Source organism: Podarcis gaigeae (genome assembly GCF_964106915.1).
Source record: "Podarcis gaigeae genome assembly, chromosome: 3".
Taxonomy (NCBI): domain Eukaryota; kingdom Metazoa; phylum Chordata; class Lepidosauria; order Squamata; family Lacertidae; genus Podarcis; species Podarcis gaigeae.
In genome coordinates, this window is record NC_139680.1 from 8,009,600 (window position 1) to 8,015,017 (window position 5,418).

Consider the following 5,418-nt stretch of genomic DNA (forward strand, 5'->3'; position numbering starts at 1 on the left):
GGGTGCCAAGCTGAGGGGGCGCAAAGTAATGATAATAATAATAATTTTTGTTCTTCAGTCATTTAGTCGTGTCCGACTCTTCGTGACCCCCTGGACCAGAGCATGCCAGGCACTCCTGTCTTCCACTGCCTCCCACAGTTTGGTCAAACTCATGCTGGTAGCTTCAAGAACACTGTCCAATCATTTCGTCCTCTGTCGTCCCCTTCTCCTTGTGCCCTCCATCTTTCCCAGCATCAGGGTCTTTTCCAGGGAGTCTTCTCTTCTCATGAGGTGGCCAAAGTATTGGAGCCTCAGCTTCACGATCTGTCTTTCCAGTGAGCATTCAGGGCTGATTTCCTTCAGAATGGAGAGGTTTGATTCATTCAAACCGAGAGTCCATGGGACTCTCAAGAGTCTCCTCCAGCACCAGAATTCAAAACATCAATTTTTTGGTGATCAGCCTTCTTTATGGTCCAGCTCTCACTTCCATACAGCACTACTGGGAAAACCATAGCTTTAACTATATGGATTTTTGACGGCAAGGTGATGATGTCTCTGCTTTTTAAGATGCTGTCTAGGTTTATCATTGCTTTTCTCCCAAGAAGCAGGTGTCTTTTAATTTTGTGACTGCTATCACCATCTGCAGTAATCATGGAACCTAAGAAGGTAAAATCTCTCACTGCCTCCATTTCTTCCCCTTCTATTTTCCAGGAGGTGATGGGACCAGTGGCCATGATCTTTGTTTTTTTGATGTTTGAGCTTTGGACCATATTTTGCACTCTCCTCTTTCACCCTCATTAAAAGGTTCTTTAATTCCTCCTCACTTTCTGCCATCAATGTTGTGTCATCTGCATATCTGAGGTTGTTGATATTTCTTCCGGCAATCTTAATTCTGCCTTGGGATTCATCCAGTCCAGCCTTTCACATGATGAATTCTGCATATAAGTTAAATAAGCAGGAAGACAATATACAGCCTTGTTGTACTCCATTCCCAATTTTGAACCAATCAGTTGTTCCATATCCAGTTCTAACTGTTGCTTATTGTCCCACATAGAGATTTCTCAGGAGACAGATGAGGTGATCAGGCACTCCCATTTCTTTAAGAACTTGCCATAGTTTGCTGTGGTCGACACAGTCAAAGGCTTTTGCATAGTCAATGAAGCAGAAGTAGGTGTTTTTCTGGAACTCTCTGGCTTTCATAATAATAATAATAACAATAACAATAATAATTAATAATACCACCTATATTTATATGGTACATTCTGAGGAGATCTCTAAAAAACAAGTGTACCAAAATGAACTATTGTGAAAATAAGAAATATTGAAGGGTGGGGCACCAAATTTTGTCCTCACCAGGGCACCGTATTACCAAAGTCTGCCCATGGTCAAATGCACCCCAACAGCGCTGAGAGAAAAATCTTTAGACAATATTTTTCTGGTCAACTGGCTACCCTAAGGTTGAATGCATATCAAACCTCTAGCAAGATTAGGATGCACATATATGAGGGCTTTTCCTTGTGGGAAAAATAAGCATTCAAATTTGCTATAAGATGTGAAACAGTATATGCAACAAGATAATCCGTAGGTGTTCAAAGATGGGTTTAAATACTCTGGGGCTACCATATGTCCAGATTTTCCCAGACATTACTGGGATTAAAAAAGCAGAGACATCACCTTGCCAACAAAGGTCCGTATAGTTAAAGCTGTGGTTTTCCCAGTAGTGATGTACGGAAGTGAGAGCTGGACCATCAAGAAGGCTGATCGCTGAAGAATTGATGCTTTTGAATTATGGTGCTGGAGGAGACTCTTGAGAGTCCCATGGACTGCAAGAAGATCAAACCTATCCATTCTGAAGGAAATCAGCCCTGAGCGCTCACTGGAAGGACAGACTCTGAAGCTGAGGCTCCAATACTTTGGCCACCTCATGAGAAGAGAAGACTCCCTGGAAGAGACCCTGATGTTGGGAAAGATGGAGGGCAGAAGGAGAAGGGGACGACAGAGGACGAGATGGCTGGACAGTGTTCTCGAAGAGACCAACATGAGTTTGACCAAACTGGGAGGCAGTGGAAGACAGAAGTGCCTGGCGTGCTCTGCTCCAGGGGGTCACGAAGAGGCGGACACGACTAAACGACTAAACAACAACAACATTGGGATTTCAAAGCCAGAAATGACGTCTGGGGTGGAGTGCGATTTCTTAAAGGCAGCACTTTGTCCTGGGTCTTAGGCAAGTCAATAAAAAATGTTTTTTGGAATTTTTCTAAAAAGGGGGGGAGGGGGGAAGTCAATAACCTCAACAATTTTTGCGGTGTCCTGGTTTTTACTTTTTGAAATATGGCAACACTAAAATACTTGTATGTCTGAACCTGAGAATGTAGTAGGAGAGTCTGTTATAACCTTGCTTTCCATCTACCAGTTTAGCTGAAACTTTAGCAGTCTAGTGTCACATTTGACTACAATGAAAGAAAAGGGGGCCGCCACACAAACACATTCCAAAATAGGTACAGTGGTACCTCGGGTTAAGTACTTAATTAGTTCCAGAGGCCTGTTCTTAACCTGAAACTGTTCTTAACCTGAAGCACCACTTTAGCTAATGGGGCCTCCTGCTGCTGCCGCGCCGCCGGAGCACGATTTCTGTTCTCATCCTGAAGCAAAGTTCTTAACCCGAGGTAATCATTCTGGGTTAGCGAAGTCTGTAACCTGAAGAGTATGTAACCCAAGGTACCACTGTACATCCATAGAAACAAACATTTTATAAATATCTCCGGTTGCTTCTAGTACCAGAAGGGGGCGCTTCTATAACTGAGAAAAACAGCCGAGTAGACTATGGTGAAGTAAGCATGCAATTTTTAAATCTTACCAGGAACAGCGATTTTTAAAACCCCTAAAAACCCTACAGTAACTATACCGTTCTTATTGCGGGGCACCCTGACATCTTTCCTCAGCGTAGCCCTTGAGAGGATATTGAGTTGTTCTAGGACTGTGCTTTGTCCCTTGGAAAATATGCCCTATGGCTAACACATTCATTTCAGTTGTGAATATGACTGGAATTCTACCACTGGATTGTGTCTGTGGCAACAAATCATTCTCCCATTGCACACTATTCTGACCTGTATGTTATATATGCTTCTTTTTAAAAGCAGTGAATTCTAGCAGAGCTCTCCTTCTGTAGTAATGCTTCATCTTTGGGGTTTATTTAGTCTTTTATATAGAACAGGGCTGGAGAAACTTGTGGTCCCACCAGGATTTTTTTAGCTACAGGTCCTACCATACCTTTCTGTTGGCCATGCTGGAGTCCAGTAACATCTGGAGGCTCCCCGCAACTGGGTGCTCAAAATGCCTCAGATGCCTTATTCTATTGTGATCCTGACCGCAACCCTCAAAGAGCAGATGTTCCACTCTGCTGTTATTGTATTATGTATGTGTTGTCATACCTGCGTGATTCTTTATTAGAGAATTTGTATATCACCCTTGATAAATTCCAGGGTGATTTATAATACAGTGGTACCTCGGGTTACAGACGCTTCAGGTTACAGATGTTTCAGGATACAGACTCCACTAACCCAGAAATAGTACCTTGGGTTAATAAGTTTGCTTCAGGATGAGAAGAAAAATCGTGCTCCAGCGGCAGTGGGAGGCACCATTAGCTAAAGTGGTGCTTCAGGTTAAGAACAGTTTTAGGTTAAGAATGGACCTCCAGAACAAATAAAGTTCTTAACCTGAGGTTACCACTGTACACAATTTAAACACAATGTGAAAACTAAAGCAAACATATCATGGTCAGTGTTGTTACTCCCACATTTCAGAGAGGGAGCTCCTCTAAGTGGTGTACATGGAATGCAAGACAATGAAAAGAGGTTAAAATGATAAAATCAGAATTGAGTTAACATGCCTGCTGGCACTGGAATTTCAATAGGGGTGGGGACAGCCTGACCTCATATGGGAGGGAGTCCCGCAAATTTGGGCCCACAATAGTGAATGCATGATTCCTGGTGGACTTGAGCCGTGTGTCCACACCATAGGAGACTGCTAACAGTGATGCCCTCAGAGACCTTGGTGATCAGGCAGGGACACCAGGCAGACCTTGACATAACCTGGACCCAAAACACCCACCCACCCCATTCACACACGGAAATGAAGATCACCAGAGCCAATCACAAACAAACAACCACACCCTAGGCCAACCCCAACCTCTCTCACCACCAAAGAAACACAGATGAACAGCAGAGAACCCACACGAGCAACGCTGACACCAAACCCTACATACATTAAGCAAAATAGAAACATCGCCACCCGACCCCACCCCCACCCATCTTTCCCCCCTCCACCCCTTTCCCCCCTCTAATGTCTCAACAAATGAAACTGATTTGTAAAAATGTTACATGGGAAAAATACGAGAGACTTTACACATAGTTCTGTAAAACAATAAAATATTTAATAATAATTTAAAAAATAACCTGGACCCAAGTTGTTAAGGACTTTCAACCTTGAACTCCACCTATCAGCATATGGGCAGGGGGAAAGCATGGCTAATAATAATAATAATAATAATAATAATAATAATATAATAATAATAATAATAATAATAATAATATATTTATACCCTGCCCATCTGGCTGAGTTTCCCCAGCCACTCTGGGCGGCTCCCAATCAGTGTTAAAAACAGTACAGCATTACATATTGAAAACTTCCCTGAACAGGGCTGCCTTAAGATGTCTTCTGAATGTCAGGTAATTCTTTATCTCTTTGACATCTGATGGGAGGGCGTTCCACAGGGCGGGCGCCACTACCGAGAAAGCCCTCTGTCTGGTTCCCTGTAGCCTCACTTCTCGCAATGAGGGAACCGCCAGAAGGCCCTCGGCGCTGGATCTCAGTGTCCGGGCTGAATGATGGGGGTGGAGACGCTCCTTCAGGTATACAGGACCGAGGCCGTTTAGGGCTTTAAAGGTCAGCACCAACACTTTGAATCGTGCTCGGAAACGTACCATTGCTATCCAAAGATGATAGATGGAACAGGCAACAGAGCTTGCTGACTAAACCTCAGTTGGTGACCAGAGTTATCCGGGGAGAATCCTACCTCAATGTTCTTTATCCTAAACAAAGCTGAAAAGATGTGTTGTGATACCATTGCTGCCGGGTCATTGTCATTAAGAGAACTTCATTGTTTTTGTCTGGGTCAAATATCCCAGGCTGCCACTCCACAAGAGCACCTCTTAAAATGTGTACTCACTTAATTTAACAAGAGAAGCTCTGTTCTCCGAGACTTCTGGAAAAAGAAAATACATTGGTGGTTATTTCCCCCACCCAGTTTGTGCTAAGAGCTCAGTGTAAACAATGTTATTATTAGTTTATACTGTATTTTTAAAAGCTCTTAACTTACCATGTACACATGGTTCTGCATTTCCTTCTTCCGGAAGAGGAAATGAGCCTGCTTTCATGTGA